Genomic DNA, 24,613 nt, shown 5'->3' with positions numbered 1-24,613 from the left:
AGAGGGCTGGTGCCCTCTTCCGGCCTGCAGGCATACACACAGACAGAATATTGTATACATAATAAATAAAAAATAAATATTAAAAAAAACCACTGATGACAACTTATGCTGGAGAGGTTGTGGGGAAAAGGGAACACTTCTGCATTGCTGGTGGGAGTGCAAGCTGGTACAGCCCCTTTGGATGTCAGTGTGGTGATTTCTCAGAAAAGTAGGAAACAACCTTCCTCAAGACCCAGCAATACCACTTTGGGGTATATATCCAAAAATGCTCAATCGTGCCACAAGGACGTGCTCAACTATGTTCACAGTAGCATTGTTTGTCATAGCCAGAACCTGGAAACAATCTAAATGCCCCTCGACCAAAGAATTGGAAAATGTGGTATATTTACACAATGGAGTACTACACAGCAGAAAAAAAACCACATATTGAATTTTACAGGCAAAGGGATGGAGCTTTAAAACTTCTTTTTGAGTGAGGTAACCCAGACACAGAAAGACAATTATCATATGTACTCACTCATAAGTGATTTTTAAACGTAAAACAAAGAAAACCAGCCTACAAACCACAATCCCAGAGAGCCCAGACAACAATGAGGTCCCTAAGAGAGACCTACGTAGATCTAATCTACATGGGAAATAGAAATAGACAAGGTCTCCTGAGTAAATTGAAAGCATGGGGACCTTGGAAGAGGGCTGAAGGAGAGGGGAGAGGCAGGGAGGGGAGCAAAGAAAAATGTAGAGCTCAATAAAAATCAATAAAATTAAAAAAAAATAACGAAGTCCTGATGCTCTGGGCATCTCAGAACAGCCAGTACTGCAGTAGCGTTTTATTAGGGTTTCCATTCCTGTAAGGAGACACCATGACCACAGCAACACTTATAAAGGAACACATTTCATGGGGTGCCTCCCTTACAGCTCAGAGGTTCAGTCCAGTCATCATGGTGGGACACGGCAGACACGGTACTGGAGAAATAACTGAGAGTCTTACATCCTGCAGGCAGCAGGAAGTAATCTGAGACACTGGTCAGTATCTTGGAGATATCAAAGCCTGCCTCTACAGTGACACACCTACTCCAAGAAGGCCACACCTCCCAATAGTGCCACGCCCTTTGGGGGCCATTTCCCTTCAAGACACCACAAGCAGTGTATAAGCAGAGTTAGGCTGGGTGTGTGTGGAGGTGTTCAACGGAATAGTAGGACATCGCTTAAGAAGGGCAAAGGTCATTCCCTAGACAGTCATGTGGGATAATGGTCAGGTCACGTGGTACTATACCAGAGGCCGGGCATCATCAAGGTTTCTGCAAACTGACACTCCTAAGCCAATTTTCATTCTTTGTTTTCCAAATGAAGTTGATTGAATTATGTGGGCACACAGATCAGATTTTTTGGACCCCCCCTCCCCCCACACACCGAGGTAGACCAGAAGTAGGAGGGACCTAGATAGGGTAGCTCTAGTAGATGCTTGGTTGTCAGAGAAATGCAGTTCTGGAAGGAGGGAAATGATGCAGGCGCTCTTTACCAAGGTGTCTAGAGGTGGAAAACAAGTGAAAGGTGCTTCTCTTTCACGGTGCTCTCTTGGGAAAAGGGGAAGACCCCAAAATCACAGGGACTATTGATTCTTACCAAGCCTAAAATTATGGGTGATCTGGAGACAAAGGGTTTCCAGATAAAATTCAGGATAACCAGCTATGACTTCCATATATATAATTAATGATATCTTATAAGCATGCCTCAAATATGCTGTGGCATATACTAGTGGCATACATGAAATTGCCTGGCGTGATTGAGAAATAAACACAGAACACGCAACAAACCCGTTAGGAGTTTATTGGAGGGGGTGTACAGGCTTGGTGAAGGTTGGTGTGGAGAGAGAGAGAGAGAGAGAGAGAGAGAGAGAGAGAGAGAGAGAGAGAGAGAGAGAGAGAGAGAGAGAGCGTGGAGATGGAATGATAGCTTTTAAAGGCTGCCTAGCGCATGCGCACGGGGGGGGGGGATGACGTGGCTGCATCATACGCAGATGACGGAGCTCATGGCTATGCGCAAGGGCTCACGCAGCTGCAACTTTGCTGCACGTGGGTCACGCGGGGTCCTTTAAGATTCCCGGGGCCATTAGGCACTTCTGCCAGAGGGCTTGTCCGCACAGGTGTGGCCCTAGAACCGGGAAGTGTCGGCCATGTTATGTGAATCATGACAATACACATGAACGAAGTGTTTGTTATCCGGATTTAAATCTAACTGGTGTCTTTTTATTTTCTAAGTCTCCTCACTGCGAGCGTGTCTACAGGAGACTGATGGATGGGTGCCAGACCCAATGGAACTCATAGAGATGTTAAAAGATTCTGAGGCCTCACTTCACAGGGATCCCATAATACTAGCTCATGCAGTTCAAGTCAAAGCAGGTCTGTTTACATTCTCTCTCTCTGTGTGTCTCTGTCTCTGTCTCTGTGTGTGTGTGTGTGTGTGTGTGTGTGTGTGTGTGTGTGTGTATGGGTGAGGGTGTGCAAGTATGTGCATGTGTATATGGAAGCCAAAGGATTACTTTGGGTCTCATTCTTCCTCAGGGACTGTCCATCTTATTTTTCAAAACAAGATGTCTTAGATGTGGGCTTCTGATTAAGCTGAGGACTTGCTGAGTGCCACAAAGAATTACCTTTCCTAGCCTCCAAGCCCTGAAATTACAAGTGTGTGCCACCACACCCAGCTTTTTATGTGCATGCTGGGGGTTAAACTTGGGTCCTCAAGCTTATGCAACAAGCACTTTAGCAACTGAGCCATCTTGCCAGTCCAGGATACTTTCTCTAATGTTTACTTGGCTACTTTTCATACTTTAGCAGCTCTTGCCAGTTGGTCAGCCACTTGGCTGTGAGAAAGGTCCAGGAGTGCCCACAATGTTGGCTCCCAGACTTGGGATGAGCCACTGTCCAGCATCCCACTCTCCCAGTTGAAAGGCGAAGTCTTGATTACAGAGTGTCCTCTCACCCCACATACAAGTGTCAGAAGTTCACCAAGTTCCATCACCAGACAGAGAGCTTGCCCCGACAACAGGTACTGCAAGGCTTGGCAAGGTGTGAGCAGCATTTTGGGATGTGAAGCCAACAGTCCCTTTGTCAGTAATTTGCCTCCTCTATAGAACAATTACAGCATCCACCACTTGACACCATAATTATCTTTTCCTGGGGTCCAGAGAATCAGCAGGAGATACAGCTGTGTGGACTAAGAGACAGGGCCAACCTTACGAAATTCCCCAAGGCAGCGGGGTGCATGCCTGAAAAAAGAGTCCAGAACCGCAAATGGGTGGACGCAGGTCAAGAGCCCGGAAGCAGGTCACCAGGACGGAATAGCAAATGCCCACTCAAATATGTCAAAATCAGGGCAGAGTTCAAAGGGTGTGGGCAAGCAACAGGTTGACATTTCCAAAGAGGCCCAGGTGCTTGAAGAGCTCAGGCCAGATAGATGGATGGCTATAGCTGTTTCCCTGAGGTTAGAGATGCTGGCAAGGACTGGACCGAACACCTGCGGATGCTTCTCGGCTCTGCTTTTGGAGCACCCGGCTCTCCCAGACACTTGACTTCTGAGATCGAGATTGTTGGTGTCTTCTTAACCCCCTCTGTTTTATTCAGTCTCTTCTCACAGTCTCTAAAGGTTCACACTCTTTGGGATCATGCCCTTGACCCACTGTCCTCCCCTTCTTTCTGCCAGGGGAGCCTGGACGTTCTCATACGTTAGCCTAGTTCCGACTAGGAGATTGTTAAAATGTGAGTTGTAGAAACAAACAAACAAAAAAAAAACTTGGATCCCATGGTGGTTTGAATGAGAAATGTCATCCATAGGTTCAGGTATTTGGACACTCTGCCCCTTCGTTGGTGAAGCCGTTTGGGGAGATGCTGAGGCCTCGCTGGAGGAAGTATGTCACTGGACAGCAGCTTCCTGGTCTCACTTCCAGTTTGCCCTCCGAGTCCTGGTGTGATCTCTCACCTTCCTGCTCTGGCCTCTAGCTGCTGTGGCTCCCTGCCATTATGGATTCTCCCTCTGGAAACATAACCACAAATAAGTTGCTTTAGGGGGGCCGTATTTTACGACAGCAACAGAAAAGGAACTAAGACCGATCTTTTATGCGACTCCTCAGTTGTGAGACTCAGGCCAACTTTGATTTTTGTATTTTAAAACGTCTCAAGGCTACCAAATGAGACCAACTAGTACCACCTAGCATATAGGTCCCCTGAGGGAGTTCACGAGAAAACACAGAAATTATTTCATTTACCTAACACTGAGCAAATAACCAGGAACAAACCAAGCAGCCGTTGTTATTATGTAAATGGTTTTGGGTCTCAGATCTTCGTCCCAGCTCAGTAATCTCTCTGGAGACTTACTTCTCTACACAGTTGTCCCTTGTCTCCTTCTCCACGGATGTCTCAAGGGCAGGTACACACAGGTAGAGTTCAAAGGCGGGCTCTCAAGACTGAGAAGCACAGCCTTGTTCAAACAGGTCAAAATCAAGGCAGAGTTCAAAGGGTATGAGCCAGCAATAGGTTGCTTGAAAAAAAAAAGGTATATCTTTTCTCTTTCTAGACCTCCCTTCCTCTTCTACTAATAAGCTAGCTGTTGACGTCATCATTCATCAGCCACCCAGAAGAACCTGAGCCATGATCCTCAACTCCCGCCTTTGTCTTGACATTGTCACTCAGCCTGCTCCTCAACAAATCATCATTACAGTCTGAAGAAGTTTCACCTCTTTATCTCGTCCATTTTATATTCTTGTCCCACATCCTGATGAAAGCCTTCTAAAAATATTATAATTCAAGGCCAGATTCCTGGCTCTGAGGCAGGTCATGAAGTTTGTTGGCAAAGGCACACTCTTACGGCAGCTCTTAATAGTGTTTAGACTAGGAGAATAGTGTTAGAATAGGAACCTCAGCCTGTGGCGCCTGTAGAAGAAACTGATAGCTGCCGTGGTCACTGATTCGCCTTGGCCAAGAGAATATAAGCATATGGGAGACAGCCTAATTGTGAGCAAAGCCTCTGAGAGCTCCAATGCCATCCCAACCTTGCTTGTTCGCTGGCTGTGATAGTACCATGGCACAAACAGAACCGCAACCAATTTGTGATGTGCAAGACAGGAACAGAAGATATACATGCTTGCTGGTTAGGATGTGGAGACCATTATTACATTACATCCTAGGTAAAAAGTGATACGGCTCATGCAGGATTATTGACGGTGTCTTCAAGCTAACGATGATGTCGTATGAAATCCGTTGAGTCATGGTGTTCTCCAACAAAGGCACAAAGCTTAGCATGTTGCTGATCGCCCCTGGAGCACCTCACATGCAGGAGACACCAAGAGCGGTCTCCTGGCCAAAGCTCTACCCTGCAAAGCAAACTTTTACTGTTTTGGAAATACACTTTTCTGAAAGGAGCCACGAGGATGGAACTTCTGGCTTTGGTTTGGTGTGCACATAAGGAGACAGCAAACCCAAGCGAGAGCTGCCTGAACCTCGGAGAGGTGTTGGGAATCGGAGTGGCCTGTTGAGAGAAGATGACATTGAATGGCATTGCCGTGAACTTATTTATGACCTACTTCGCTATGTTGGAAGAGATGTCAGCAATCTGGGCACTGGTAACATAACTTGACAGAGAAAAGAGCTCCAATTTTCTAATCCTACCGCAAGTCTCAACTCCATCTAACTACATTTCTTCTGGCTGGCAATGGCACTGCCCACAATAACAACATAGCTTGAATGGTGTTAATTTATCAACAGAGTTTAAACAGAGTGTTACTTTCCCGTCTATGACAGATTTGGATATCCCAGGGCATTTCAAGATTAAAGTACTCTTGATTCCATTTTTTAACACTCAATACTGAGGCATTTTCTATACACCATCACGCTGACGTTTTATGAGGGACTTATCCTAGGCCCTGGAGCATGTTCAATATCATCTCTGTTATGATCTGAGAGGTCACTGGTACTCTCATAACTGCGGCAAACAAAAACATCTCCAGACACTGGTCAAGTTTCTAGGGTGACTTCCGAAAGAACAACTGTAATGATAGGAAATTAGCGGCGATGACAGAACAGGCGGATGTCATTTTGAGGAGGCCCTTTGATTTGCTGATTCCTCTGTGCAGTTAGCTAGCTGTTCCGTTGCTTGTGAATTAAACCAAGCCTGTTGCAATTCTCCATAACAGCTATGGGATGGATGCTTACTGTGGAACTCAAACACAATTTTCTTAGTCCACGCAGCCGGGAGTCTGAGTGCTAGATTCATGCTGGAATCAGACAGCATAAATTGGACTCTTGACTGATGCTTGTTTGCTATGTAACTTGAGACGAATGTCTTTCCTTTCTGCCATTGTCTTCCGTACAGCGCTAACACATGTGAAGTGACACTGAGTTGTGGGAGGTCAATGAGTCAAGGCACACAGGGTGCTTCCAACTGACCCCCGGGTAGAAAAACACAACAGATATCTGGTGGGATCCCGACCTGCTGTACCACCCCTCAAGTTAGCCAGCGCCGTCTCTGTTTCACGCACATCAGAAGCGAACAGTTAGCGAAATCAAGTCCCAAATCACAGAGCTGCTAAGACATTTGGAAGTCAAATCTCGTGCCTGACATTTTTCTCACAGCCACATGCCAGGTGTGGATGAAATAAACAGGTCAACCCTAGGAGAACAGCTCTCTGTCAGAGATTTAAAAAAAAAATGGGGACCGGTATCCACCCGGCTTGTGTGCTTGCTCGAGGTGGCGGAAAGTCCCAGTGAACACAAGGCAAAAACACAACCTTTACCCCTGACTAGCTGTGCAAATCTGGGCAAGTCTCTGGAACATCCTGAGCCTGTTTACTCATCTGCAAAATGGGCACACAACACAGGCAAGCCACCTGCCGACCTTCACAGAGCGTGGTCACAGTCATGTGAGAAAATGGTCGTAGGGGAGAGCTGGAGAGCTGCTCTGTTTCCGCAAATGCTTTCAGCAAAGGCCGCTTGAGGATGGCAGCGGCCCTCTCTGCCGCCGTTAAACGTCCCGCAAGACCCCTCAATTCCTGGACCACATCTTGCTTCTACGAAAATGAGTGGGCTTGGGTCCCCATCTTGCCATCCAATATCCATGCTCAGCTGAGGCTCAGGTCCCAGGGGAGCTTTTGGACCGTAAGGGTGGGGATGCTGCCTGAGATCAGGTTGGACCATCCGGGAGGTGACCCTAACTTGAAGACGGCAGCTGCTGCTTCTCTGTCGTTAGTCAGCAGCCCAGACAGATGAGGTGTCCATGGTGACCTTCCTGCCTCAGTGAGTGTGGGAACTCGGGGCTTCCCAGGGTGAGGGAGTGGGAACATAAACAACGTGGCTCCAGCAAGGGCATCTTGTCCTCCCTCCACACTGCCCTCTCCAGAAGGGAGCACAGAGCATATGGTCTGGCCATGCCATGCTGTGTGCTCCGCAGAGGAAGAAAGTCTGCTTCTGGGGGCAGGAGTTTGCAATCTGAAAATGAGTCTAGCTTCTTCAAGGGTGGACACTTCCTGACAAAAGTCACACCGTTGGCATGCTTTGCCTTCAAAGGGGCGGAGGCAGAAACAGATCATCCTGGTGGAATCCTTCTCCTCCTCAGGATCTCTAAGGCCATGTTCTCTCCTTTGCATATTGGCCAGTCCTTCCCCATCTCTTCCCGGATCAGGACAGCCGACACAATAAACACAAGGAGACTTGGGAGAAATGGCTAATGGCTCGGCCACCAAAGGTTCCTCATAGCTAAGGGCCGTCCGGATGCACACCGTGATCAGTACGTGTTGGCTGACTACGCGGAGCTTCTCCCATGCGTTGGAGCAGCTTTTAATTCTTCCAGCTGCTGCCTCTGCATCTCCTCAACACCCGATCTCTCCAACAGCACCACTTAGAATGTCCTCATGCAAAATGGTAATGCATTTTTTCCAGATGTGAAATGCTCCCCAACCTTTGCCTTGAACATTTTCCTTTCCATTTTTAACACCAGCCAGAGCCCGCTCTGCATTGGACAAATGCAGTCACACCCTGCATGCCTTAAAGGTGCAGGGAATGCACCGGTCAGCAAACTTGGTAGAGTGGATGACCAGAGCACGTGTCTTCTAACTGGGAAGACAGATTAGAATGTGAACGAACGGTCTCTGAAGGAGACATCTGTTTGGGGAGCCACAAGTGCCCGTCAGTGGGCGTGGATGGGGCTCACGATCAGGCTCTGTGCCTGAAAAAGAGGTGATGAGTTTCAGCAAGACAGGTGGAGTGCCTGGGGAATGGAAGACAAAGGAGAAGAAGGGGCTGGGAAGGCAGAGCGTTTGAGGAAGCAAATCTGAATAGCACAGCACCTCGTGGTACAGACCTGGGCCTCGCCCTCTCCCCTGAGCTCTGCTGTGGCCAGATACTTCTGCCTACTCACCCACCATAAAACCTGTCACAGAGATTCTTCCTTTGAGGCTCTTCCTTCTCTCGGCTGCGATTTCAGTCTCAGGGGACAATTTCCTCAAATGGGCTCAGAGTAAGAACACTGAGGTGCTCAGCTAAGTGCTACTGCCTGGTGCGAGCATCAGCAATGGACTCGGCTTTCTGACCTGTGGTTCTCTCCCAGCAGTGAAATTGATAATTACGCTAATGGCAATGCATGATGGGTGTTTACTCAAAAGCTCACTAGTGCTGTCTGCTGTTTATTACAGCCGATTCTCATGCACCTTGTGAGGCAGATAATCTTCCCTCTTACCCTCTTCAAAGCTTTCTCGGAAAGTCTAAGTGTCACACCCATCACAGATGTATTTTGGAACCCTGAAGGTAGAGGAAAAACCTAAATGATATTATCACAATTTTCAGCGAGTATATTTAATTAATAAACCCATTGTTCAGTGTCCCGGTGGCTGTGGGGTATGCAGGATTGAGGAAGTCTCGGACTCATTCGCTCATCTCCTGAAATGAATGAATGAATGAATGAACAAAAGCAGAAAGCAAGAATGAAACAGCTTGTCATCAACCAACTGAGTGAATGACCTACATGAAGGGGAGGACTCCACAGATGTGGCCCAAGGTTACGAAGATGGCAGACGCGTGGAGCAAAGGCTGAGAATGAGCTGATGAGGAAACACAAAGGTCTAACTCATCGTCTGCCCATGGTTACAGCAGCGGTCGAGGCTGGAGTTGAACCCAGAATGCACTAAAGCGCTGGCTCTCAACCTGGTGGTCAAACAACCTTTTCGCCATGGGAAAACACAGATATTTACATTGTGTAGCCAATTTACAGTTATGAAGTAGCAAAGAAATGATTTTATGGTTGGGGGATCGCCACAGCATGAGGAACTGGGGTCCCAGCATTAGGAAGGTCTCTCATTATTTTCCCTGGTAATCATTCGTGTCTTCCATTCCTCTCATTTTACCACAGCGGCTTTTTTAAAATCCCAAACTCTAGTTCTGGGATGTTATTTATACTCGACACAGTAACAATATACTCTGAAGTTGCCAGTTTCTAAAACTGCATGCTGGTATACCACCCTAACGTGAGTGTGCATGCACACGCGTGATGATGGCGTGTGTGGATGTGCACGCGAGTGTGAGAGCCGCTTCTTGCACTTCACATCGCTGTTGGGATGAAGTCACACGTGTGGGAGGGAGGACCGGCAGCAAAAGCAGAAGAGATGAAAGCCAGACGACTTTGGTCTGATCTCACAGACCGGAGGGAGGCAGTGACTGAGAGAGTCAGTGAGCTGAACCGGAGTTAGGCACAGGCACTGGAGCAAACATCTGCCCAGAGTCTTTCCGAGTCCTCTGAGCTTTCAGCAATCACCTTTCCCTCACAACACTAGGCCATCTAGCCTAGGGGTGAAGCTACAGTCCGGATTCACAAGAGTCAGTCTCTTTCAGCAGCTGACTGAAGCTGAGTGAGTCATGGTATCTCTCGGCTTCTACATCTCCACGGGTAAACAACAGGGCTACCGCCTGTCTCCTGCAGCTCTGTTAAAGATAAAAGAAACCTTTAGAAGTGCCTTGCAGTCGGTGTTTGGTAAGTTGCAATTTGATGCTATTTCATAGGTGACAAAACAGATATTCAGAGGAGGTAACTCTATCTTCTTGGGCCCCAGCTAGTTCCTGGCGCGGCTCGGGAGCAGTCAGGCATCAAGTCAGGCCCCAGCTCTCATTCCCACAGAGAGCCAGTCCTACCCCGGAGTAATATTCAGGCCCTGAGCGACTTCTCTTCTAGATTGCCTTTAATTTGCACTTCTCTGCCAAATTTGCACATTTGTAAATTTGAAACTCCAGTGAAACGATTTAGGGAGAAGCTTCTGGAAAATGAGATCCGGGATGGCCCTAGGTGACCTTAGCCGGGGGAGGGGGGCCATGCTTCATCACACCCACTTCAATTGTGGACAGGAGGATTATTTACTTTGTGGGTTGATGTGATATGATCGTAATCCCGTGTTGGCACCACTCAGCCACTTCCCTGCCACCGTGGGTGTGTGCTCAGGCTGTGTAAACTGGGGAAAGTTGTGCAAACCCAGGAGGCATCTGGGCTTCTAATGCCTCTGTCTTACCAGTAGGCTCCTTTCTCTCCTTTCATCCCCTCCAGCGTTAGGAAAGCAGCGATAAACGCATTTTCAGTGGTCTTTTCTACCGCGTTCATCCTGGAAACAGTGGAAAGCCAGATAGAAGAAGAGAGGAGAACCAGGACTTTCATCCGGAAGAGACAGTGGTTAACCTTGGGTCCCCAGGCTTCCAGGCGCACTCCTTATCTCTAAATGAAGAGGAATGGCAGATTTATGGAGTACGCATTCTGTTAAGTGTCCTCAATCATATCATTTTGTTTATTGCCCAAGAACCCTGCTAGATAGAAGCACTTAATTGCATTGGGTAAATGAGAAGCTAGGCGGCCTTGCCAGCTATATTTGTCCAGACCACAGCGGGGTTAAAGAGGAACTTGAGCTGGAATTTGAATGTAAGGATCATCTAATTCCAATATTTTGTTGTTGTGTGTTATTACTGCAGGGTAGGACTTTGTTTTCTTTGTTATTGTTGTTGTTGTTGTTTGAGGGTTTCTCTGTGTAGCTTTGGAGCCTGTTCTGGAACTCACTCTGTTAAACCAGGCTGGCTTTGAGCTCACAGAGATCAGCCTGTATTTGCCTCCCTAGGGCTGAGCTTGGTTCCAAATTTTAAATGTGAACTAGGAATTCATTCATTCTTCCATTCCTTGGGGTCCGTGTGTAGGCAGAAGCCCCTTATCCACTGATTATATCAACTGTAGACCCTGGTAGTATAAAGAAGGATTTCCTTGTCATTTGATGCCATTGATTGAAATAAAATACTTACCATCATCTGCAATGCTTCTTTAATTAAAAAGGAAAAAAAAAATCAATCTGAGACAATCTTCTTGATTCCTTGCCCAGGAGCTTAATATTCAATCCAGTTCCAGGTATTTAACAGTGTTCACTGACAGACCGAGGGTGGTTCACATGGAGAGTGTGGCAGTTTGAATAAAAATGGCCCCCATAGGCTTGTAGATTTGAATGCTTAGTTGTTAGGAAGTGGCACTATTTGAGAAGAATTAGAAGGATTAGGAGGTGTGGCCTTGTGGGTGAAGTATATCACTAGGGCTGGGCTTTGAGGTTTCAGAAGCCCATGCCAGGCCTAGAGCCTCTCTTGTGCTCTCTCTCCCTCTCCTCCCTCCCTCCCTCCCCCACCCCTCTCTCTCTCCCTCTCCTCCCTCCCTCCCTCCCCCACCCCTCTCTCTCTCCCTCTCCTCCCTCCCTCTCTTGCCCTCCCCTACCCCTCTCTCTCTCCCTCTCCTCCCTCCCTCCCTTGCCCTCCCCTCCCTCTCTCCCTCTCCCTCCCTCTGTCTCTCTTTCTCTCTCTCTCTCCCCCTACAGATCAGGATGCAGTTCTCAGCTACTGCACCAGCTCTGCACTCCCTGCAATGCTGATAATGGACTAACCCCTGAAACTGTAAGCCAGCTCCAATTAAACGCTTTCTTCTGAATTGCCTTGGTCGTGGTGTCTCTTCACAGCAATAGAACAGTGACTAAGACAGACCCACTCTTAGCGATTCTAACCTGCACAGGGTCAAAGAGTAGGAGAAACCCTGGGGTTACAAGCTGCTCACTTGGCAGTGGGGCTTTGCCCTTCTTCCCCCCCCCCCATTCTCACCTGCCTCTGATAGCAATCAAATGTGACAGTGGGCTGGAGATCGACCTAGTGGGGCTTGTTCGTTAATTTCGAGTGTGCATTGATCTTGTGGAAGTCCCAAGTTCAGTTCCAAGCACCCACATCAAAGAGCTCACAACTGCCTGTAACTCTAGCTACAGGGGGATCTAATGCCCTCTTCTGGAGTCTAGGGACACACATCGTCGCACATGTATGTACATACACACATGCGCACATAATTAAAAATAAACAGATGATATTTCTGAAGAATGCTCTTTGAAAAATGCTGTTGCTGCTGATGGAGTAGCTAAAGAGAAAAGTTGTGGCGTTTGCTTTGTAAGCGCCAGCGCCTACTTACCAAACCACATTTTTCTGATATGGTCAGTAGGAATGAAAGTCAGCCTGGGTTAGAGGGGCCTCAGCAAGACTGGGGCGGAGACAAATTTATGGCAGGTAATCAGAGTTTTTCATACCCTTATTAGAAACAGAATATAATGGTTCCCAGGATACTATGATGTGTGCAAGCTATACAGGGTACACAAGATTAATGTCTAGGGCCAATTGTCCTGTCAAGCTTCTATATGCTTTGCTGACTTCTAGGGAACACAGGCAGCCTGAATGCCCCGCTGTCTGAGGGAGTGCCTCGGTTTCTCAGGTAATAAAAAGCAAGCAGTGCCCCTGGGGTCACAGACCCTAACCTGGAACATCAGGACGCACACCTCTCAAGGCTGCTAGACCAGGCCAGCTCCGTGATTCTCTACACCTCTTTCTGTTGTTTCTACAAGAGTCCAAAGTACAACAACTTCCTGTGGGTTCTTTAGGAAAAGTAACTCCCAACATTCCTCTCAGGTCTGTCCCCATCCTTCCCCAACAGGCCTGAATCTTAAATGTCACATTGCTCCTGGGCTCACTTTGCTTTTTCCTCTTCCGTGTTCTTATGTAGGGTCTCTTCCTGTGTTTGAGACCTTAGATGAATCCCAGCCCAGCACTTTCGCTTCTGGACCTGGTTCCATAACCTTCTGTCATGTTTGGAGGGGAGGGGAATGAATCTCTGGATCAGAACTCCCCTCCCTGTCTCTTTGTGTGTCTCCGCAAGGCCTCAGCTGTGAGCTGCTCCTGTCAGAGAGAAGAAAGCCAGATTTTTTAAGCATTAGTGGGGACAAGGGCATCCTGACACCTACATAAGAAGCCCATGAAAAAGGAGAGGACTCAAGGATGCTTCAGAGACTGCTGGCTGTGGGATCAACTTGAGTCAAGGGAGGTGTGGCTAGGAGTGGATGGATGAGTAAAATGGCTTTGATGTCCAATCAGTAAGGCTAGTTTAAGGTCCAGAGGGACCAGTGTACATCGCAGATGAGTAAGACAAGAAACATTCGGGGCTTTTCTTCATTTTCTTTATTCCTCTCTCATAATATACATTCTGAGTGCAGCCTCCTCTCCTCCCTCCCCTCCACCCAGTCCCAGCCCTACCTCCCCTCTCCCCCAGATCCATTGCTCTTCCATTTCCCTTTGGAAAAGAGCAAGCATCCCAGTGACCTCACCCTAACACGGCATAACAAGATGCAATAAGGCTGTACCACCCTGAACACACCCCATCTTATCTGATCTCTGAAATATTCTTAAATAAAGCAAGAATGTGGGGAACATTTGCAAGAAAAAGTAGAAAGAAGATTTATAACTACAGAGACTAGCAAGTCAGAGGGTGAAGGTTTGCCATCCCAGATACTCAGGAGGCTGAGGCAGGAGGATGGCAATTTCAAGGCTGGCTTAGGTTACAGAAAGAATCCAAGGACAATGAAAACAAATCAGTAAGACTTGTCTCAAAATAAAGAGTCAGAAAGGAGCTTGGGTGCAAGTTGGTGGTACGATGGCACTTCATGAGCGTGGGGGAGGCCCCAGGCTCACTCAGTTCTCCAGGGCTGCCCAAAAGAAGTCTTTGGGCATAGTTCTATTACTATTGGATAATAATAACCAACATGCACTCCGTACTCGCCTCAGCTCTTTATAGGTACTACTTCATTCAGTCTTCACAAATCCATGTGGTATAGCCCAGTATTAGCCTCATGAACAGATCAGGAACCAGACATTCGTTCAAAACTATAATTTCTGCAAGGTCACACTGCATCTAAGTGGGAAAGAGTGGGACCGTGGAATAAGCTCCGTTCTCTAACATTTACTTCCCTAAGTATGCGCCAGGTAGGGGCTTTAGTCCAACCCCGGGATCTCTGAAGAGCCTTGGGCAAAAAAAAAAGAGAAAATCCCATTACACCTTTCGATTGTCAAAACTAAGATTCTTTACTTTCGAACTGACTTGGCACAGTCTTTAAGCCTGTATTTCCATCCACAGTTTTCTCATAAAATAGGTACCTGCACTCTGTCTGTGTTGCGCTACGCATGTGTTCGAATGTAATATGCCACCGTCCTCCAGACCAACAGCTCCTGCCTCACTCATACTTCTTGTTCCTAACAAGGCTGCCAGGAGGTTTTTTCCTGAGAGGAGATGAGCAGCCCATGTGTTTCGCAGATGGCGAAGGAACTGTGGAGGTCAATGGCTTGAGCAAGGTCATAGACCAAGTTAACCACATTTGGCTCAGGTCGGGATCAATAATGGCTGTGTGTCCAGTCTCATCCTTAGCTGGCCTGTCTCTCCCAGTCCTGGGCCGCATTCCAAACTGGGTCATCTGGTTCACGCCGGCTGGCCGAAAACTCCCCCTGTGGTTTTGCACACATCTGGTGATTTTTCACTTCTCTCTGTGGCACGTGCTTTCATCCTATTGCTGCTGCAGCAGAAAGATGTCCGAGGCTCCACGGAGCACAGCGAACTCAGCCAGAGGTGGACAGTGCGCCTCCCAACAGGGCTTCCAAAAATAAACAGCGTCACAGTTGCAGCGTGCCGGACTTGAAGCTGGAAACCCCCAAACTTAGGACCTCTTCCGCAGGCCCCTGCCCTGACATTCTGTTGCATTCGTGTTTTCTTTTGTTTTTAAGGGAAATGGCTGGGTCTAGCGGCACAGGATTGAAAGCACAATTGTACCTGTGATCTCATGAGACTCAGGAAAGAGGATGAGTTCAAAGCCAACCTGGGCTACAAAATGAGATGCTCTCTCAAAGACCAAAATCAAAACAAACAAGCACTCAGGAGGCAGAGGGAGGCCTCTGTGAGTTCGATGGAGTTTGCCACCCAGCCTGGCAAGATGGCCAGGGATACCCAGAGAAACCCTGTCTAAAAAACAGAAACCAAAAACAAACAGCGAACAAAAATCTCTCAAATGTATCTAAATAGAAAAATTAAGAACGTGAAGAGTAAGTGGGAGAAGGCACAATTCTCCCATCTTACAGGACCTTTATTATTTTTGTTTCCTCCGATCTAATTTTCCTTATAGGTTCATATATTTTCTCGCATTTATGTACTTTTACACAATGAGAATCATAATCTGTATGCAATTTTGGTGCCCTGTTCTTTGGGTTACTTAGTTTTATAAACACTTCTTGTTGCTGTGGTTTGGATGTGGCTTCAGCGCCTCCCAAGCCGCCAAGGGCTGAAATGAAACCGTATGGTGATAGGAGGAAGAAACTTACTCCAGCGTGGGGCTTAGAGTTGGGGCTTTGGGGAAGGATTAAAATGAGACAGGTGGCGCCCCCGACTTGACTTTTCGTGGCTTTAAAAAAGGAGGGGGGAGGAGCTGGATGGATGGCTCAGTCCTTAGACTGCGTACTGCTCTTGTAGAGGACCCAAGCTAGGCTCCCGGCACCCATCTGCAGTAGCTCACGATTGCCTGATGCCTCTGGCCTCTGTGGGTCCCTGCACACATGTGCACGTATCCCCTACACACACATTTTTTTTAAATCTTAATTTTTTTTTTAAGAGGGAGAGACTAGACACATACTCTACATTCATGTACCCTTATCTCTTTCCAGGTGATGACCTGTACTAACCTGGGGCTCTGCCAGCAAAGGGCGTCACTAGGTGGACCCTCAAACTTGACCCTCTGGAACCATATGCCAAAATAAGCTTCTTTTCCTCATAATTCAGCCAGTCTTTGGTACTGGGTGATAAGTGACTGAGAGCACCCAAGCTCCCACAGGATCTCGAGGGAGGAAGGAGACACGGAGAGGGAGAAAGCCAGCAGGGACTCCCATAAAGCAGCGGGTTATGGGTGAGTCACGCAGGGACCCGACCCTTCCTTAGGTTGCTGCAACTTAAACGAAGCTAGGGGAAAGACAAGAGGGCACATGGAGGGGTCAAACGATCCACAAATAAGCATAAGGTTCTGGACAATTAACTTGCCCTGTTGGGAGTTAGAGGCAGGGCTACCTAAACAGACCTCAGGAAAGAATGGCTCTTTATAGAAACGACTCCCCTTGGGAAAGACCATCTTCCCATGAGCACGGGCTGTGGAAAATGATACTAACTTAGGTCACTGACTGCCATCCCCAGAGCTTTTCCAGAGCAAAAGGAAGTGAGTCATTCTACCTGCTGGGAGGAATTGCTTGCCTCTCTGGCTATGTTTTCTTCTGTATCTTGACCTCTCTTTCCCTCTCCACTGTCTTACCCCAATCCCACTTCCCAAATGGGTTCCACTGTCCCTATTCACCAACCTTCCTCAGTCAAGCTCATAACCAGTGTCTCTCGCTGTCTTTTGTTGCCTTTCCAAAGCCAAGATGCTACGCTGCGTCTGCACAGCTGGCTTTAGCACATATAGGCACTGCGTCTGCACAGCTGGCTTTGGCACATATAGGCACTGCGTCTGCACAGCTGGCTTTGGCACATCCAGGCTGGCACTGTACGCTACCTGTGCTGCAGCCCAGGAAAAGCTAAAGGATGGTGAGGAGGGAGCAGGCTACCACATCCGGCTGTGTTTCTTCGAAGCTGCTCTGCCTTGCACAAGGAAGCCAGTGGACACTAGACTCCAGGAACTTTCACCTTCGCTGCAGCGCTGGGAAACTGGGAGACTGGCCCTGCTGTTCTTTGATGACAGGTAAGGAAACTGAGGCCTCTTGTTTATACAATAGTACGCTCATACAGGTGTAATAGGACGAGATAAACCCAACGTGCCAAGCAAAGAATAAGGTAGAACTGCTCGTTACCACTTTCCCCAAAAGACAACTGCTAAGCCATGGATGGCAGGCAGCTCCTCCCTGTAATCCCAGCACTCGGGAGGCAGAGGCAGGATGATCAATACAAGTTTGCGTTCAGCTAGGGTTACACAATATGTTCTAGGTTAGCTTGGGCTATAGTGTAAAACTTGATCTCAAAAAACATAATAATTTTAAAAACATCATTAATCTTTTGTTTGTGGTGGTTGGGGGAGGGGTTTTTTAATGATTTTTAGTGAGCTCTACATTTTTCTCTGCTCCCCTCCCTGCTTCTCCCCTCCCCTTCAACTGGGCGGGGGGGGTGTGTTGTTCCTTTGTTTTCTGCTGGGTTCAGAATACATGGTCTTGCACAAACTTATAAGCATTGGGCCAATATGCTAGCTCCATGTTTGTTACCTTTCTCTCTCCCTCTCTCTCTTTCTGTCTCTCTCCCTGTCCCTCACCCTCTGTCTCTCTCCCTCCCTCTCTCTTCTTCTTTCTCTCCCTCTCTCTCTCTCCCTTTCTTTTCTCTCCCCTGTCTCCCCTCACACACACAAATTGTGAGGTTCCTTTACTTCATTCAGTTGGAATCTCATCCTTTCTGTTAGCTCCCCTAGAGCTTCCTCAGTGAGACCTCACACTGAGTGGGTGAGACAAGGTTGAGGCTTGTACTCTAAGATCAAGGTGTGGCAGAGCTCTTTGGGACCTTTGGTGTTCCTGGTCTCTGCTGTGCCACCTTGCTCTCTGCCTCTGTCATCACGGCCTTCTCTTTATGCATATGTGTGAGACTCCACAGGGCAGTCTTACTATAAGACGATAGTAATAACGGACTGGGCGCCCACTCTCCTTCACTGCGATCTGTTTTTAACTGTGATAATGACAGCTGCTAATGGTCCTGTTTCCCAATGCAGCAACGTTATGAGGCATGAAAATTTGGGTGCTGAGGAGGGTGCAGAGCAACTCTATACATTGCATCTTTCTGCTTTTTGCTTACAAATCTGTTAAGAACATTTTCTACCATGTGTAGGAGCGTTTTTGTTGGGGGAAACAAACTAAACTATGCATATGAGGAGAAGAAGAGAAGGCCCGAGTAAGGAGCAGCATGAGATGGGAGGGGGCTGCCCACAGGCTTGGGGGAAGGGGGAGGAAATGAAGGAAATGGAGAGGGCAGGGAAGCTGGGAGCTGAGAGAGAGAATAACACACACACACATTCACACACACACACATACACACACACACACAGTCACACTGGAGCATGCTTCTCTTCCTTCACACGAAAGGGCTCCTTAGAAACCTGCCAGGGGGGGGGGTTGTGGGATTGTCCAGTCTTCTCCACGACTCCAGCTACTGGGCCACCTGCCCTTATCAAGCTTGGGATGGATGCTAGAAGGAGCTGCAGAGAAACCACGGAAACTATAAGGGAATCGTGGGACCACTCACACTTGGGAAGGTGAGTGTGTTGAATTCATTCACCGAGAAGCTCTGTATCCCATAGTGAGAGCCATACGCTGGGCAAGTTGGCACCCACCTTTAGTATCAGCATTCAGGGAGGCAGAGGCAAGCAGGTGCCTGTGAATTTGAAGCCAGCCTAGCCTACATAGTGAGTTCCAGAGCGGCCAAGGCTATATAGGGAGGCTCTGTCAAGAAAAGTAAAAAAGAAAGAAAAGGAAAAGAGGCATTTTCAAATCGTAGCTCTGAGCCTTTTTTTTTTTAAAATAAAGATTTCATTTTTCAAAGTAGTTTTAAAATTCTTTTCTCATATAATACATTCCAGCTATAGCCTCCTTTCTTCCCAGCCCCCTCCACCCTTCTCCCCCAGATCCACTGCTCCTCCATTTCCCTTCAGAAAAGAGCATGCCTTCCAGGGTATCAGCTGAACAGAGCATAACAAGATGCAGTAAGACTAGGCACAAACCTTCATATCCAGGCTGGACAAGGCAACCCAATAGGAGGAAAAAGGTCTCAAGAACAGGCAATAGAGCCAGAGACACCCCACTCCAACTGTTAGGAGTCCAACGAAACCCCCAGGTAAACATCTAACCACAGCATGTATGCAGAGGACCGGGTGCAGACCCATGCAGGCTCTGATTGCCTCTTCGGTCCCTATGAGCCCCTATGAGCCCTGCCTAGTTGATTCTGTGGGACAAGTTCTCCTGGTACCCTCAACCCCTCTGGTTCCTACAATCCCCTCCTTTCTGGGGGGTTTCCTGAGCTCCACCTAATGTTTGGGTATGGGTCTCTGCATCTGTTTCTATCAGTTGCTGGAGAAAGCCTCTCTTTTAGAGGGTTTTTTTCAAAAATTTTTTCAGAAAGGATAGAGGTTCTCCATATGACCCCTGCCTCTTTCCCTATCAGCATCCCCAAGCAGAGAGATAGGGAGGTTCATCTGTAACTAAAATCCCCCACTGACATCCCATACCACCCAAGCCCAGACTGCTCCTTGAGGTTAGCTCTTCGTGGTGTATGGTATGTGGGTCTCGACAGATGTCTAATGACGTGTAACCAATGTTAGAGTCCTAGAGTGATTTTACACCCCTAAAAGTCGTTCATGCCCTTCCTATTCCTGCCCCTTCAACCTGATCCCCAGGGCCCTACTGTCTTCATTCCTTTTGCAATCCAGTGGCCATGATAGCTGGTAAAAACAAGTTCGCGGAAAGAAGGTTTTCTTTGCCTAGTGGTTTCAGAGGATTATCATCCCTCACAGTGAGACGGGCACGGCAGCGGGACCAGCTCTGTCGGTGGCATTGGTGGCATCAAAGGGAGGGGGTAAGAGGCAGAGTCTCAGGTGGACTGGGAAGCAGAGAGCAGGGATGGAGCTTAAAGGTGTGTCTGAGTGTGATATGCGTGTTCATGTGTGTGCACATGGACATGCAGGTGCACGTGTGTGTGTGTGTGAAGGACATTGGGTGTCTTCCTTGATCATTCTCCATTTTACTTTTGGATATGGAGGCCTCTCTCTGAACCTGAAGCTCATTAATTCAGGTGGACTGACTGGCCAATGAGTGCCAGGGATGGGCTGTTTCCACTCAGCCACTGTTTTTATCTAGTGGGTGCTGGGGATCCCAGCTCTTCTGTTTATGTGGGTGCTGGGGACCCCGACTCAGGTCCTCATGCTTGCACTACAGGCACTGTAGAGACCTAGTCATCACCCCAGCGCCAGGTATAAGCTGTAAAGTGTTGTCCCTGAGGACCTAACTTCCAGCATCCAGGGCCCTGCGCCTGCACCTCATAACACAGGGCCCCAAGTTGGGTCCAAGCCCCAAACAGGAGACTGTGTGGGGCATCCCAGAGTCAACCGTCAGTCATCCCTGGTCCCTTCACAATCTCCACGGTTTGGGTATCTGCAGAGGCCATGACGCTGGCATCATTCAGTACTGCCTCCTGTGGGTCAGTGACGGGTAGTTAAGATTCCACAGTGGCCTTTCAAGGCCTGGAAGACACTCAACCTTGATCTTCTGTGAGACCCTGGGCATATTAGTCTCTGTGATTCCGCTTCCTTGTGCAGAAGTTACCTGTATGTAAGTCACTGGGTGAGCTACATCAAGTGCGATTCATGAAATTTCACTGCACAAAAAAGGTGCTTTGCATTTTGATTATCCAAGACATATTTTTTACCTCTTGTCTCCAGGGCTGTTAGATGTTGCCTGTAGGACATTAAACACAACTAGCAAGGGTCCTGTCCTCAGGGAATGCATACTTTGAAGAGAACAAAATAACAACTTAACAAAAATAAGCCCATACAATGAAAGCTTATCATTTTAACCTGCATAAAGAAAACGTTTCTAACATAGAAAAAGTGAACAGAGAATAGTCGGGGACAGGGACGAAAGCAAGGTACTTAGTGAGAGCCACTCTGGGGAAGTGACGTGAAGCTGAGACCTGAAAGTTGAATTGGGGGCGGGAGACAGGCAGATGGAGGGCTTTAGTTGCGGTGGTGTGGGTGCAGGGGAAGTGACCCAGGGAAAGGGAACAGGTCCTAAGGCAACAGAGAGCCTAGTGTATTTGCAGGAACTGAAACACTGGTGTCACTATAGAGTGTGAGCGAGAGGAGCGTTGCCTGATGCTGGAGACACAAGCAGATGGGACTGTCAGGGACCCAGGGGACACCTGCTCTTTAAGAGTGAGAGGGGGTTGGGTAGTGGTGACGCAAGCCTTTGATCCCCAGCACTCAGGAGGCAGAGGTAGAAAGACCTCTATGAGTTCAAGGCCAGCCTGGTCTGCAGAGTAAGTTCCAGGACAGCCAGGGCTATACAGAGAAACCCTGTCTCAAAAAGAAAAAGAGAGAGAGAGAGAGAGAGAGAGAGAGAGAGAGAGAGAGAGAGAGACAGAGAGAGAGAGAGAGACAGAGAGAGACAGAGACAGAGAGTGGGTGGGACGGGTCAGCCAATAAAGAAGACAGGAAGTGGCATAGAAGATAGGTACCAGGCAACCAAACATGGGGGAATAAGAGGGAGAAGGGGGGGGGAGGGCTGAGGAAAGTTGACAAGGATGGAGACTTTGCAGATTTCAGTTGTTTAGCAAGATGCCTACCCCCACACCTTTCTATTTTTCTCCCAAGCTGGTAGAGAACTCATAAATTTCCTCCTCAGCCCCCTCAGGGTTGAAGTTACAGGTGTCTGCCTCTGGGCCACCAAGTCCTTTGACACCTCTGAGACAGCAGTCCGCTCAGGCCACAGCCAGAGGGAAAGCCAGATACAGGACTCTCAGAAGTGGTGTTCAGGGAACAGAACAAAGAGACGGAAGCTGGGACCACTGCATTGTGAAACCAAAGAATAAGAGGAGGCACCGCTAAAATCGCTTCTTGAATTTTGTCTTAAATTGGAAATTGTGAGCGTTGTCGTAAGGTGAAGAGAACCCAGTGACCAGAAAGGGGAAATAAGAGAAAGTATGGCCAACCTGCCTTCCAGAGGCTTCTTTCGCAGGACTAGTTTGCCTGCAAGCAGAAGATGTCAGAGAGAAGCCGGGCCAGCAGGCAGAGGAGCTCGCTACCAAGACTGATAGCCTGCGGTCCATCATGGGGATGAGCTCTGTGGACAGAGACATGGTGAATCTCTGTAAGCTGCCCTCTCACCTCTGCATGCTCCCCACCACACACAAATGAGTAAATAAACATGAAAAGGAAGTGTCGATTCTACTGCCTCCAGATGATGCAATCTCAGGCACACACACGGCTAGTTTCCAGACTGTAAGGTAGATATTTCCATGTGATTTTAAAATAACAACTGTAAATCAAACCTGCAAGGCTCGGTTTCAGGTCAGCATTGTGTTAACAGGTCTTTTAAAGATCTTAAAGTCCAAATTTCCCAGTTGCTCACTCGTTTCCTTCTGCCCTAACAGAGACAGAAAGACACCAGCTTGCGAGGCTGTAGGAAGAACGGAACAAGAGAGTTTCATTTTCTCACCCACTTTCCTTACTAACTGGGAACAGAACACATTTTCCGTCCCACCTCCTCCCTTTTTCACGAAGAAGACAGATAGACAGGTAATTTATATCAAAGTTTAGCATGTGTACGGTTTTTAAAAAATCAAATAGCTATTCTATATTACGTATTCTCCCCAGAAATGTCCCCCCGCACGATTCTCAAGCCCCAGAGGAGTGCTCTTCGCTCTTTGAATGCTTTATCAATCTAACTCTGCCTTTTGTAACTAGCATACCTCTAAATGGTTGCTTCTTCATCTTCCCTATCGACTTTCGCTGCAGAAGGTGGGGATGGAACTTCCACCGCTGCCCATAATCCATGACACATGTGTTTCCTGTCTTACACGCCTAATCACTTTAGCCCAATACTCAGTATTTACCTCCCCAGGAGAAAAACGTTACTGTTCCCTCCTATGTTATAAATCTATCCGGATCTCACATCCTCTCCGCTCTCTTTGGCGTCACTTGTCTCAGTTTTCATATGTCCCACGTGGATGTGTTTCTGCCACCGACAACCCATACTTTCCCTTGGCTGTTTTGACAGTTCGGTATTCTACCATTTGGAAAGAGGTGCACTTGATCTCGAACCTTCCAGGATGCCTCCTGCCAGATTCATGAATGCTCAGGCCTGCTGGGTTATCTCTTTACCTCATCCTGTGGATTTCCTTCACTCTGCTGAGTACCCTGATTCTTTTTCACCTCTTCCTCTTTCTTGATTTACTCCATTGTTTTGGTGGCACGTGTCCTTCGGTAAGTTCCTCTGAGAGAAAAAAGAGGAGATAGACTCTGCCAGGAGGCATTGTGCTGCACGCTCTGCCCTCGTCCACTTGGCAATTGCTATACCAGTGTCTTCTAGACTCCCGGCCCTTGTCTTTTAGCCTGGTTCTTTTCTCCTACCCACTGACAGTTCATTCAGGAAGTGTTGCAAAACGAATGCCCTCTTCCCCAGAGCAGCCGTTATCTAGTGACCAGATAAAATAAATACCCTCCTCAGCCCTGAAGGTGATAACTCTGAAGTACTGTGTGTGTGTGTGTGTGTGCGTGCGTGCGTGCGTGCGTGTGTGTGTGTGTGTGTGTGTGTGTGTGTTGCAGGGGATGGAGCAGCACCACTGCTGGTGGCAATTCACTTAACCCTGTGTGCATTTGTGGAGACCACAGCTGGAGGTCAGGTGTCTTCCCCTGATCCACTTCATCTTTCGGAGACAAGAGCTCTCACTGAATCTGGAGCTTCTTGTTGCAGCTAGACCGACTGGTTGCAAGTCCCTCCCTTTCTTCCCGCTCTATCCCCCCCCCCCACCCCAGTACTGGGGTTGGAGACATCGCAACCACAGCCAGCTTTATAATGGGCTCTGGTGACCTTCACGGAGATCCTCATTCTTACACAATGCTGATCCATCCTCCAAAACCTGAGGCGTGTTTCCTCCATAGTCCTCACCAGAGAGTTTCCAGGTAAACCAAAAGCCTGACGACAGTCCCAGCCCTTTTCAGATACGCTGGCTTCCTTGCCTTGCTTCACCCCTGACAACTTTGCTCCGAGGTCATCTCCAAAGTGATTCACGTCCATCTCTGACCTGTTTGCCTTGTTTTCTCTCCAGGTGTATTGCTTCGTTTCTGCTGCCATGTTTTCAATTCGAAAATCTTGTTTTCGCTGCTCTCTGAAAGTTCATTAGAAGAAACTTAACAACAAGGTTTCTGTTTTTATTTTGTATATATGCAGATACCTTTCTAAGCTTAGACTCTAAGGACACCAATAACTTGGTTTTCTTTGATAAAGGTGTCACTGTCTCCCCCAAATTGTCTTTGGGGAATGGTTTTCTGTAAGAGTCCCCATGATAGCTGGGCTAACTGCAGGATGGCCTTCAGTGTTTCTTCAGTGCTACAACCTAGTTGTAGGGAAGAAGAGAGAAGGCAGGGTCTCCAGCCAGGGTCTGTGCTGGTGTGAATGGGAATGCCCCCCCCCCATAGACTCCTCATAAT

The 24,613-nt window shown here is 47.9% G+C and overlaps 1 long non-coding RNA gene across 1 annotated transcript; it reads right to left on the bottom strand.

Moving 5' to 3' along the window:
* Nucleotides 1–11,315: 11,315 nt before the first annotated feature.
* LOC126490107 (uncharacterized) lies at nucleotides 11,316–22,928 on the bottom strand. Its single transcript, XR_007589114.1, has 3 exons — nucleotides 22,453–22,928; nucleotides 13,052–13,256; nucleotides 11,316–11,530 (listed from the first exon to the last, which is right to left on the bottom strand). It is a non-coding gene; the product is annotated as an uncharacterized lncRNA (long non-coding RNA).
* Nucleotides 22,929–24,613: the final 1,685 nt, after the last annotated feature.

Source organism: Alexandromys fortis, unplaced genomic scaffold (genome assembly GCF_014885135.2).
Source record: "Alexandromys fortis isolate MF-2015 unplaced genomic scaffold, M_Fortis_MF-2015_v1.1 scaffold_235, whole genome shotgun sequence".
Taxonomy (NCBI): Eukaryota; Metazoa; Chordata; class Mammalia; order Rodentia; family Cricetidae; genus Alexandromys; species Alexandromys fortis.
This window is presented reverse-complemented; position numbering and strand designations above follow the sequence as displayed.